The sequence below is a fragment of the Geotrypetes seraphini genome, chromosome 10 (assembly GCF_902459505.1).
Source record: "Geotrypetes seraphini chromosome 10, aGeoSer1.1, whole genome shotgun sequence".
Lineage (NCBI taxonomy): Eukaryota > Metazoa > Chordata > Amphibia > Gymnophiona > Dermophiidae > Geotrypetes > Geotrypetes seraphini.
Genome location: NC_047093.1, coordinates 69,689,452 through 69,702,659, shown reverse-complemented (window position 1 = coordinate 69,702,659; position 13,208 = coordinate 69,689,452).

The window sequence follows — 13,208 nt, the reverse complement described above, 5'->3', positions numbered from 1 at the left end:
TAACCCCCTCCTTTACAAAGCCGTGTTAGTATTTTTAGCACCGGCCATGGCAGTAACAGCGCGGACGCTCATAGGAATTCTATGAGCGTTGGAGCTGTTACTGAAGCGGCCGCCACTAAAAGCACTAGCGCAGCTTTGTAAAGAAGGGTGTAAATCATTTTGTAGGTTCTTTTCTTCATTTTATTTAGAAATCAGTGAAACAAATAGCATGTTGTGTTGGATTTTCATATGGTTTCCTGATAAATGGACATCAACTTTCTCAAGTTTTATTTAAAATTTGATTACCGTATTTTCACATAGATAACGCGCACCCGTGTAAAACGCGCACACGGGTATAGCGCGCAAAAAACACAAATTTATGTACAGAAATTTTTATATACCGCGCACACCCGTATACCACGCATGCTGCCCGACTCTCCCGTCGCCCCCTGACTCTCCTTTCGCCCGCCCCGACTCTCCTCTGGCCACCCCGACTCTCCTTTCGCCCGCTCGACTCTCCTCTCCCCCTTGAAGTCCTGTCCCCACCCTGAAAGCCTGATGCCCCCCCCGATGTCCGATTCACCCCCCCCCCAGGACCGCTCGCACCCCCACCCCGAAGGACCGCTCACACGTACCCGCACCTCCACCCCGAAGGACCGCTCGCACGCACTCCCACCCGCACCCCCACCCTGAAGGACCGCTCGCACCCCCACAGCCTCCCGACCCCCCCATCATGTAGAAGCTCCTACCGGTGTCCTGCTGCTTCCTCTTAGCGGTCCCGACTCCCCGACACGATCGGGGCAAGAGGGAGCTCAAGCCCTCTTACCCCAGCCAACCGCGGCACCCCTGACACGATCGGGGCAAGAGGGAGCTCAAGCCCTCTTGCCCCAGCCAACCGCGGCACCCCCGACATGATCGGGGCAAGAGGGAGCTCAAGCCCTCTTGCCCCCCCGACTCCCCGACACGATCGGGGCAAAAGGGAGCCCAAGCCCTCTTGCCCCGCCGACTCCCCAACTCCCCGACAATATCGGGCCAGGAGGGAGCCCAAGTCCTCCTGGCTCTTGCGAACCCCCCCCCCCGCTAGTTGTTCGGGCCAGGAGGGAGCCCAAACCCTCCTGGCCACGGCGACCCCCTACCCCCACCCCGCACTACATTACGGACAGGAGGGATCCCAGGCCCTCCTGCCCTCGACGCAAACCCCCCTCCCCCCAACGACCGCCCACCCCAAGAACCTCCAACCACCCCCCCAGCCGACCCGCGACCCCCCTGGCCGCCCCCCACGACCCCCCCCCCCCCCTTCCCCGTACCTTTGTATAGTTGGCCGGACAGACGGGAGCCAAACCCGCCTGTCTGGCAGGCAGCCAACGACGGAATGAGGCCGGATTGGCCCATCCGTCCCAAAGCTCCGCCTACTGGTGGGGCCTAAGGCGCCTGGAACAATCAGAATAGGCCCGGGAGCCTTAGGTCCCTCCTGGGGGCGGGGCCTTGGGCACATGGTCGGGTTGAGCCCATGTGCCTCAGGCCCCGCCCCCAGGTGGGACCTAAGGCTCCCGGGCCTATTCTGATTGGCCCAGGCGCCTTAGGCCCCACCAGTAGGTGGAGCTTTGGGACGGATGGGCCAATCCGCCCTCATTCCGTCGTTGGCTGCCTGCCGGACAGGCGGGTTTGGCTCCCGTCTGTCCGGCCAATTATACAAAGGTACGGGGAAGGGGGGTGGGGGTGTCATGGGGGTCGGCCAGGGGGGTCGCAGGTCGGCTGGGGGGGCGGTCGGAGGTTCTTGGGGGGGGGCAGTCGTTGGGGGGAGGGGGGTTTGCGTCGAGGGCAGGAGGGCCTGGGATCCCTCCTGCCCGTAATGTAGTGCGGGGTGGGGGTAGGGGGTCACCGTGGCCAGGAGGGTTTGGGCTCCCTCCTGGCCCGAACAACTAGCGGGGGGGGGGGGGTCGTCAGGGCCAGGAGGACTTGGGCTCCCTCCTGGAGTTGGGGAGTTGGGGAGTTGGGGAGTCGGCGGGGAAAGAGGGCTTGGGCTCCCTTTTGCCCCGATCGTGTCGGGGAGTCAGGGGGGCAAGAGGGCTTGAGCTCCCTCTTGCCCCGATCGTGTCGGGGGTGCCGCGGTTGGCTGGGGCAAGAGGGCTTGAGCTCCCTCTTGCCCCGATCGTGTTGGGACCGCCAAGAGGAAGCAGCAGGACACCGGTAGGAGCTTCTACATGATGGGGGGGGTCGGGAGGCTGTGGGGGTGCGAGCGGTCCTTCAGGGTGGGGATGTGGGTGCGGGTGGGAGTGCGTGCGAGCGGTCCTTCGGGGTGGGGGTACGGGTGCGTGCGAGCGGTCCTTTGGGGTGGGGGTGCGAGCGGTCCTGCGGGGGGGGAGGGGTGTGAATCAGACGTGGGGGGGGAACTATGTAAAAAAAAATTTGTACAACGCGCTCACGCGTATAACGCGCAAGGGTGTGCGCGGTACGTAAAAACCACGTATAACGCGCGCGTTATATGCGAGAAAATACGGTAATTGCTTAATCATACTTCTAAGCGATGAACAAAAATAAAAATTTTAAAACATGCAGGAAGTACTTATTTAATAGTACAATATATGAGACATAGGGCTCCTTTTACAAAGGTGCGTTAGGGCCTTAACGCACAGAATAGCGCACGCTAAAATGCCGTGCACGCTAGCCGCTACCGCCTCCTTTTAAGCAGGCGGTAATTTTTCAGCTAGCGCGCGCTATAGCACATGCTAATCTTGTGTACGTGCTAAAAACACTAGCGCACCTTAGTAAAAGGAGCCCATAGATTTACAGGGCTCCTTTTATGAAGGTGTGGTAGCGGTTTAACGTGCGTAATAGCACACGCTAAACCATTGGCCGCGCTAGCCGCTACCACCTCCTCTTGAGCAGGCAGTAGTTTTTTGGCTAGCGTGGGGGTTAGCACGCGACGAAACATTGCGTGCGCTGAAGCCGCTACAGCGGCTTCGTAAAAGGATCCCACAGTATCAATGGGGAAGGGGGGGGTGAGAAATATAATATAAGATAGGAAAGAAACAAGTAGGAGAAAAACACAAGGTAGGGCTTGGAAAAAAGAAGAGAAGAAACACAAAAGAAGAAGAGAAAAAGGGTGATAAAGTGGGAATAAGATAGTTGGAAGCTTGTCCTTGCATAGGGAATCAGAGATCGAGGGTTAAAGGCTTATCCTAACCTGAAGAGTCAGAGGTCAAAAGCATCCTTATAAATAAAGCATTTTAACTTGCTCTTGAACCTGCCAAGAAAATGTTCTTCTCTTAAATGAATGGGAAGGGAGTTCCACGTTTGCAGAGCCGTGACTAAAAAAATATATTGCCATCTTGTGTTAATGATTTTAAGAGAGGGAACTGTTAATAAATGTTGATCATTTGATCTGAGCGTTCTAATGGGGGCAAATGGTATAAGAAGTCTGTCAATGATGGCTGGGGCCTTGGAAAGAAGTGTTTTAAGAGTTAATTTACATATTCTATACGTTATTCGATGGGTTACTGGAAGCCAATGGGATTTCTTAAGAAGTGTAATAGCTGCATTTTGAATAATTTGTAAGCGCCTTATTTCCTATTGGGTAATTCCATATTTCCTAGTTCATTTTAAATGCAAGCACATCTTTCAGAAGACATAGGGCTCCTTTTACAAAGGTGCGCTAGCATTTTTAGCGCACGCACCGGATTAGCGCGTGCTAGCTGAAAAATTACCGCCTGCTTAAAAGGAGGTGGTAGCAGCTAGCATGCGCTAAAACCGCTACCGCACCTTTGTAAAAGGAGCTCGTAGAATCTGAACCACAAGTCACGGCCATTCTTGTATCTTTAGTTCAGCCTCTCTGAAGGTTTTCTAGTTTTCTATTCAGAAACATCTAGAGAAGACCACTTTTTTTCACCTTCTCATTCCCCAGAATCTACCTCGTGAGGATAGAGCACAGCCTGACACATCCTTTAACTTAAGAAAGACTCAACACTTTCAGCATACCGTGCCAAAAAAGAATCTTCTTTTGAAAATTCTATAACCCACGATAAAAGCATTTAGGTAACAGAGTCCCCGGGTACCAGAAATACCAAGTGCAAGGTCAGTATCAGAACTTAGTCCATCCTAACCTTGTCAGAGACCACAGATGAGTAATGGCAAACCTCTGCAAATGCACTGAAATGTTGGACTTGGTTCAAATCTTCAAACTGTCATGTTTCTGCGGGTTCATATTCCTGCCAGAACTGTTCATTCAACCTCAAGGCAGAGAAGGGAATGTGTCAGAAGAAGAAAGAGACCGGGATATTTGATCATCTGTAGAAGCATATCATAATATGCTAAAACCTGTGGGCTGATTTCTACTCCCCATCTCCCTCCAACCCCCCCTAAAAAAAAGCTCCTCTCTGAAAGTTAGAATCAAGATAAGAAGAGCAACATAACTTGTACAATCCAACAATTAAACGCATTTCACCGAGCACTGCGCGGCTCGCTTTATGGGACTTGCAAACAATGATACAACCACATAGGTCTTACTGCACTAATCCCTTTCTTCAGTTGGGGATCAAAATGCTTTTCATTGGTATTTTTATCCTGGCTACAAAGAAAAGGTACTTAACCACTGAGAGCCTATTGCCAAAAAATGTCAGCCTTAGCTACTTAGGTCTAGAAGTGCACGTGCCAAATACCAATTTCTGACTGTCATTTACTGCTGAGGTCCTCCACGAATTGACAGAGAACGCCTGGCATTCAAGTGCTCTTGGCATACTTTTGCAAGCAAGGAAATGTGGCACTTTTGGACATGAAATCTGTTTAATTAGATTTAGACCTTGCAGGCACTTCCACTTTCTTGTTAAATCCTCTCCTCCATCACCTGTTTGGAGAGCTGGTAAATTCTTTTTTTTTCCTCTCTTTCTCGCTTTTCATAAAAAATATATATATATATATTTTAACTTACGGTGAGGAAACTTAGATGGTGTACCAATGAAGCCTAATTTGGCTACAGAAATAAAGGGCTGAGTCTAATTGTGATCTCAAGAGCTCCTGTCATGTGATGAAGAAAGATGGGATTTTGCCAATTACAGATTTAACAGTATGGTAAATGATCCTTTTCATCAAGCAGATGAAAAGTAATGATCTAAAGAGCTCTTTTACTAATACTTAGCTCATGCTAATAGGCAGTAGCATTATGCTAAGTGCCAAGTAGTCTATAGGTGTAATATAGGATGAGTATCATTTAGCTTGCACTAAAGGGCCCCTAAATTTGTCAGCTTGCCCTTGGATCAGATTCAAAACCATGCAAGATATGAAGGAAACCCCTCATCTGATTACCGGTACACTGATGTCAACCAAAGGAAGTATTTTTGAAAAGAAAAATGAAAGCGGAAAAATATCACTTGGAAATAAAAGGCACACATTATGCAAATATCTCTTAAGAATGCAAACCCCCGAAGCGATGCAAGATTGGACTCAGATAGCGGAACACCTCAAAAATGATAAATAATACACGAGACATTTTTCAGTGGAAAGGAATTTCTAAAAAGGATGCTGTTCAATGAATGGAAAAGTCTTCTCAGGGAAGTGCAAAGAAACAATGAGACTGTAATTTGGGCAAATTCGTGGCAGCACAGGTGATTTTTTATTATGGGGAAGAGAAACGTAAAGCTGGACATCATGTAGAGTTTGTGGTATTACCACAGGAAAGAAAAATGTGTAGACAGAGTTTAGCCTCTGTTTCTGCTTAAGAACATAAGAATTACCATACTGGGACAGACCGAAGGTCCATCAAGCCCAGTATCCTGTTTCCAACAGTGGTCAACCCAGGTCCCACGTACCTAGCTAGATCCCAAGTAGCAAAACAGATTCTATGCTGCTTATCCTAAGAATAAGCAGTGGATTTCCCCAAGCCATCTCAATAATGGCCTATGGACTTCTCTTTTAGAAAATTATCCAAACCTTTTTTTAAACCCCGCTAAGTTAACTGATTTCACCACATTCTCTGGAAACAAATTCCAGAATTTAATTACACATTGTGTGAAGAAATATTTTCTCCAGTTTCTTTTAAATCTACTACTTAATAGCTTTATCGCAAGTCCCCTAGTCCTAGTACTTTTGGAAAGAGTGAACAAGCGATTCACATCTACCTTTTCCAGTCCACTTGTTATTTTAAAGACCTCTATCATATCACCCCAGAATTGTCTCTTCTCCAAGCTGAAGAGCCCTAGCTGCTTTGGCCTTTCTTCATAGGGAAGTCATCCCATCCCTTTTATTATTTTTGTTGCCCTTCTTTGTACCTTTTCTAATTCCTCTATATCTTTTTTGAGATATGGCGACCAGAATTGCACACAGTATTTGAGGTGCGGCTGTACCATAGAGCGATAGAAGGATATTATAATATTTTCATTTTTGTTTTACATTCCTTTCCTGATAATTCATAACATTCTATTTGCTTTCTTAGCAGCTGCCACACTTTGAACTGAGGGTTTCAATGTATCCTCAACAATGGCAGATGAAAGCATTTGCTTCATACCCAGAGAACAGCCAAATGTGTGTTAAGAAACACAGTACGGTCTTATGGACTTATATGGTTTATTAATCTTCATATACCACCTTTTACAAAGTAGCAAAGCAGTTTACAATAACATATCATGAGTCAAAAAATAGAAATGAACTACAATCATTATGATAGAAAAATAACAAGTCAAGAGCCAAGTCAAAGGTCAAATCAAACACTGCACTATGTTGAGGCAAACTAAGGACAGGAAGGTCAATAGTCAAGTGGTGAATGCTGAAGTGAACAGATGAATTTTCAGCCCTGATTTAAATGTAGGATAAGAGACTTCAAGACACAAATGTTAAGGCAAAGAGTTCTAGAGAGACGGTGCTTTGAAGTAAAAGGCAGATGATTACATGGATGCATATTGTGCTGCTGAAGGTGGTAGAAGACAGGGTTGATGGTTCACAGAGCAGAGAATCCATGGTGGATTGTATGGGATAACGATGAAGAAATGGGTAGAGAGGGATACCAGAAGAAAGTGTATGTTGTGTGAGTGAGAGGATCTTGAACTGTATATGCTGTGCTACCAGCATAGGAAATTCTCTGTCTTCAATTTGGTTAGGGGTGGAGTTTAATCTCTTTCCCCTCTTTTTTTTTTTCTCTTTGCCTTTTTTTTCCTTTTTGCCTTCATTCTTTATGCATGTGAGATGCTTATTGTATTTCAGAATGTATTAACAACAACAACAACAAAAAAACCTAACACACTAAGGGAGTGATTTTAAGTGAGTTTAACAGAGCACATAGTCACTTATATTTTGTTCATAAATAATAGTCTAAGCATCAGAAATCATGCTTATGTTGCATGAGGTCACTATTACCAATGGCAAAAGAGTCAAATGTCCTGGGGCAAGGACACAAAGCAGCAATGCTGGATGGGGAGGGTAGAGACACAGAGGGGTAATGATGAATATAGGGGGAGGATATGCCTTTGTATTGCTCCATAGTGTGATTGCACCTCAAATACTGTGTGCAATACTGGTCACAATATCTCAAAAAGGATAAAGCAGCATTAGAAAAGATACAGAGAAGGTCAACAAAAATAATAAAGGGGATGGGATAACTTCCCTATGAGGAAACGCTAAAAAGGGTAGGGCTCTTCAGTTTGAAGAAGAGATGGCTTAGAGGAGATATGATAGAGGTCTATAAAATACTGGGTAGAATGGAATAGATAGATGTGAATCACTTGTTTACGCTTTCCTAAAATACTAGGACAAGGGGCATGCAATAAAGCTACTAAATGGAAAAATTTAAAACAAACCAAAGAAAATATTTCTTCACTCAAAGTATAATTAAACTCTTGAATTCGTTGCCAGAGGATATGGTGAAAGTAGTTAGCTTAGCAGGGTTTAAAAAAAGGTTTGGATAATTTCCTAAAAGAAAAGTCCATATGCCACAATTAAGATGGAATTGGGAAAATCCTCTGCTTATTTCAATTTTTCTAATATTAATGTATGTATGAGGGGGTGCTGAAAAGTTCTAAACTCAAACAACCAACTTCCTAAATACTGAGCATTATTTTGCCACTGTAAATGAAAAGAGTGTTATCAAGTTTCATTAGGATTTTATATACCACCTATCAAGGTTATCTAAGCGGTTTTACAATTAGGTACTCAAGCATTTTCCCTATCTGTCCCAGTGGGCTCACAATCTATCTAACATACCTGGGGCTATGGAGGATTGAGTAACTTGCCCAGAGTCACAAGGAGCAGCGCAGGGTTTGAACCCACCACCCCAGGGTGCTGAGGCTGTAGCTTCAACCACTGCACCACACACTCTTCCGATTTGCAGAAACAAAATTCTATGTTTAGACATTGTTTCAGATCATTGATTGAACCATATCCACATCACTTTTCAGCACCCTCTCATATATTTATTTTTTTGATCTGGACTCTCTACGCCGCCTTTAACTGCAGAAGCAGAGCAAGGTGGTGTAAGATCTAAAGAACAAATAATAGGAAGGAACTACAATTTCTGAGATTGGACAGATGCAGTCATACTAGAATCCATTCAGAACATAGAAAGATAGTAGGGCAAATGAGAGTAAGAAACAATAGGGCTGAGGGTGACATAGATAGCTAATGGCAGAGACCGAGAGGCCATCCTCCTAGTCTCAGAAAGCTTGGCCAAATAGCCAGGTTTTAACTGCGGTTTTAAAATTCTTGTGTAGAGGCTCACTACATATAAATAGGGGGATTGAGTTCTACAGTGCTGGGGCAATGAAAAATAAAGCTGAATATCTAGTAGATTCTAGAAGACCATAACAATGCGTCAACTAGAGATTGTGCATTCTTTTATCTAGTTCCGCAGTTATGGATTTGAGAAAAGAAGAATCATACATAAATTTTAAACGCCAACTAAAAGCTCATTTTTTTCAATTGGCTTTGCCAAAATAATTGAGTTTGGGACTGTAATCTGTATTTATATAATGATTCATTTTTGATATGGAAAAATTTTTAACTGTATGTATTAATTATGCTTTACTGAGATCTGATTGTTTTTATTAGAATTGTTATTAGAATTATTATCTTGGAGATGTTAACTGCTTAGTAGTTTAGAAAAATAAAAGTTAACTTTTGCTTTTATTCTTTTCTATCCTATTTTTAAATGGAGTTCCTTTCTTAATGAATGTGTATTATATATTTTACACCTCTTGGGACCTTTTTTAGGCTGTTATGCGGTATAGAAAGTTTATAATAAACATAAACATATTGACTGACACATCTACCTTTAAAACGTTCCTAAAAGTCCACTTGTTTCATTAGTGCATCAACTTATATAATATCGCTTTAGGTGCATATAGACTGGTCAGAATTCACTGGAGACAGAAGATAGAAATGATTCAGTGAATTTATTATAGGCAGTTCTAATTGCGCCATCACCTGGAGTACTGTGTCCAGCACTGGTCGCCATACATGAAGAAGGACACGGTACTACTCAAAAGGGTCCGGAGAAGAGCAACTAAAATGGTTAAGGGGCTCGAGGAGTTGCCGTACAGCGAGAGATTGGAGAAACTAGGCCTCTTCTCCCTTGAGAAGAGGAGACTGAGAGGGGAAATGAGCGAAACATTCAAGATACTGAAGGGAATAGACTTAGTAGAGAAAGAGAGATTGTTCACCCTCTCCAAGATAGAGAGAATGAGAGGGCATAGATTCCGTACAAACGTAAAGAACTTCTTCGCCCAGAGAAAACTGGAATGCTCTTCCGGAGTTATAGAGGAAAACACCCTCCAGGGATTCAAGACAAAGTTAGACAAGTTCCTGCTGAACCAGAACGTACGCAGGTAAAGCTAGTCTCAGTTAAGGTGTTGGTCTTTGACCTAAGGGCCACCACATGAGCGGACTGCTGGCCCCGACGGACCACTGGTCTGACCCAACAGCGGCAATTCTTATGTTCTTAACTAGTAATTGTGCTTTTTTGCAAGGTGTGCTAATAGTCGCATGCCTACCCATGCGTTACTTTGTTTAGACTTTGTCAAGTGTTTTGCTACTTAGCATTTCTATAGCGCTGCCAGATGTAGGCAGCGCTGTACAAAAAGCATATAAGAGATAATCCCTGCTCAACAGAGCTTACAATCTAATTAAAGCAGACAAATAGGAGTTAAGGAATTTCTTACAGAAGGAATGATAAAGCAGACATGGGTACTTTACAAGTGAGGGGGAGATAGGAGTTAAAAGCAGCCTCAAAAAAGTGAGTTTTATGTGTATTATTGAATTCATTTGACATTGTATATGTTATGTTTTGTTTCCAGCCTTGACCTTAAGGTGGAATGTAAATAAACTATTAACTGTTTTTAAATATAAAGAATGTTATTTTTCTTTTGAAGACCAGAACAAAGTCTTTCTCTTCTGTCTCTAATTTTTATTTCCTTAAAATGTTGCCATTGTATACCTGTGATCAGGCTGAGCGGTCATAACCCATCTCACATCTGTCCCCATGCACTTCAAGTCCTCCTCACCACCAGGCACTGTTAGAACACAACACAACACTTCTAAAATCCATAACCAGGTCCCTCCAGCTCTTCCAGGTCCTCCCTGGACTCTTTGGTTCCTCTGGGCCTCTCTGACCCCTCATTGGCTCTCTGGGTCTTCAGGCAGCTTCCTATGCCATTTACTGGTCTCTCCACTGGTCGCCAATAGCCCTGCCGGTTCCTCCACTGGTCATTTGCCAGACCTTTGGCCAATGCTCATAAGGCCTACAGGATGCTTCCTAGGGGGTTTTCTGACAGCTCTCGGTGCCATTTACTGGTCTCTTCTCCAGTCGCCACCAGTCCCCTGTCAGCTTTGGACCTTGGACTCCTCTTGCTTTTCTAGCAACTTATCAGGCTACCACGACCCCTCACTCCACAGTCTCTTGGGTCACACTTCAGCAGTCCCTCCACTCGTCGTCAAGCCTGAACCCCTCCCTGGAGCCCAGGCTCTACCGGTTCCTCCAGCTACTCCTTCCAGGCCCTCTCACAGTAACTCAGTCATTTTTTCCTCTCTGTCCCTCAGTCACCTTTTCCCAGACATACGCACTGAGGACTCCTTCCCAGCCAGTCTCTCTCTCTTTCTGAGAGCTCTTCCTGTAGATTCTTTCCAGTCCTTCAGCCACTCTCTGTAAGGACTCTCACAGTCACTCACTCCCCTGGTCATCTGTGCTCCACCAAGTCCCCTGTTGGTCATCAAACTTGAGCCCCCATTGGATTCCAAGCTCTACCAGGCAGGCTAGTCTCTCAGCTTACCAAGGGTGAGGCTGAAGCTAGCATTCCTGCCCTTGAAGATCTGGCTCCTAAAGAAGCTTCTGTTCCTCCCAGCACCCTTTTCCACTCAGGGTGAGTAGACAGCTTCTAGGTGCCTTTGCAGCTCTTGTATGCAAATGAGCTCCTTTTCCACTGCTAAGACTTCCTCTGCTGGCCTGTGACAGGAACTTCACCCTGTCACAACACCACATTGACATTACCTTGAAATGCGGTATATCAGCAATAATAAAATTTGGAAACTTAGAAAACTCAGTTGATGAATAGAGCCATGATTAAAAACATGATCCACTATGGCATATCCTTGATACAACTGTGGTGTCTGAGTTTTATGAGTGCTCCTTATGAATTATTCATTGGTTGAGGAAGTTTTTGGTTCACATATACATTCTATATAAGGTGGAGGGTGTTGCGTAGTGATTAAAGCTACAGCCTCAGCACCCTGAGGTTATGGGTTCAAACCCTGTACTGCTCCCTGTGACTCTAGGTAAGTCATTTAATCCTCCACAGCCTAAGGTACATTAGATAGATTGTGAGTCCACTGGGACAGATAGAGAAAAAGCTTGAAGTACCTGTATGTAAACTACTTTCAGTATGGTTGTATACCTACAAAAAGGCAGTATTCAAGTCCCAACCCCTTAATCCCCACCACACCCCTAAATGATAATCCAGTGTTTCTCTAATTTTGTATATATACTGGCAGATTTATTGGGGTTTGGTAAACTCCATTTCTTGAGCTTTATTTATGATGTGGCTACTCCCAAAGATCTGGGATTTTTATTTTTTTATCCTGCTGTTTCTTTCTGCTCCTTAGAGCATCTCAATCAACACCAGATGACACCAGGAGAGTGGTTTTTTTAAAAAATCTACCTTCAAATTCAGCCCAGTCATTATGGTGAGAGTTCCTTGTCCAGGGGGCTGCAAAGCACAGCTCACTCTGCAACTGAGCTAACATAGACCTTGAGGGCAAGGTGCACAAAACTCCATCAACCCGGTAAAAAATACTGGGTTGGGAGCGATTTTGATTTTTCCGAGGCATGGTCAGCACAAATGGCACGCAAATCATATGCATGCTAGTTGTGCTGAGGAACCCAGTAAAAGGTGGAGGGACTGTGCCTGGTGCCTGCACACATAAGTTAAGCGGTACATAAGAACATAAGCAATGCCTCCGCTGGGTCAGACCTGAGGTCTATCGTGCCCAGCAGCCCGCTCACGCGGCGGCCCAACATCCTCTATTTATACCCTTCTATCCCCTTTTCCAGCAGGAAATTGTCCAATCCTTTCTTGAACCCCAGGACCGTACTCTGCCCTATTACGCTCTCTGGAAGCGCATTCCAGGTGTCCACCACACGTTGGGTAAAGAAGAACTTCCTAGCATTCGTTCTTTTATTTTTCGAAAGTTTGAAGAATCTGTCCCTCTCTACTCTCTCTATGTCCTTCATGATCTTATAAGTCTCTATCATATTCCCTCTAAGTCTCCTCTTCTCCAGGGAAAAGAGACCCAGTTTCTCCAATCTTTCTCTTTCTATCTCTCTCTATCTCTTTCTTTCTATCTCTCTCTCTTTCTGTTTCTCTCCCTTTCTCTCTCTTTCTTTCTCTCTCTTTCTCTCTCTCTTTCTGTTTCTCTCTCTTTCTTTCTATCTCTCTTTCTGTTTCTCTCTCTTTCTGTCCCTCTCTACTCTCTCTATGCCCTTCATGATCTTGTAAGTCTCTATCATATCCCCTCTAAGTCTCCTCTTCTCCAAGGAAAAGAGACCCAGTTTCTCCAATCTTTCTCTTTCTATCTCTCTCTATCTCTTTCTTTCTATCTCTCTCTCTCTTTCTGTTTCTCTCCCTTTCTCTCTCTTTCTTTCTATCTCTTTCTCTCTCTCTTTCTGTTTCTCTCTCTTTCTTTCTATCTCTCTTTCTGTTTCTCTCTCTTTCTGTCCCTCTCTACTCTCTCTATGCCCTTCATGATCTTGTAAGTCT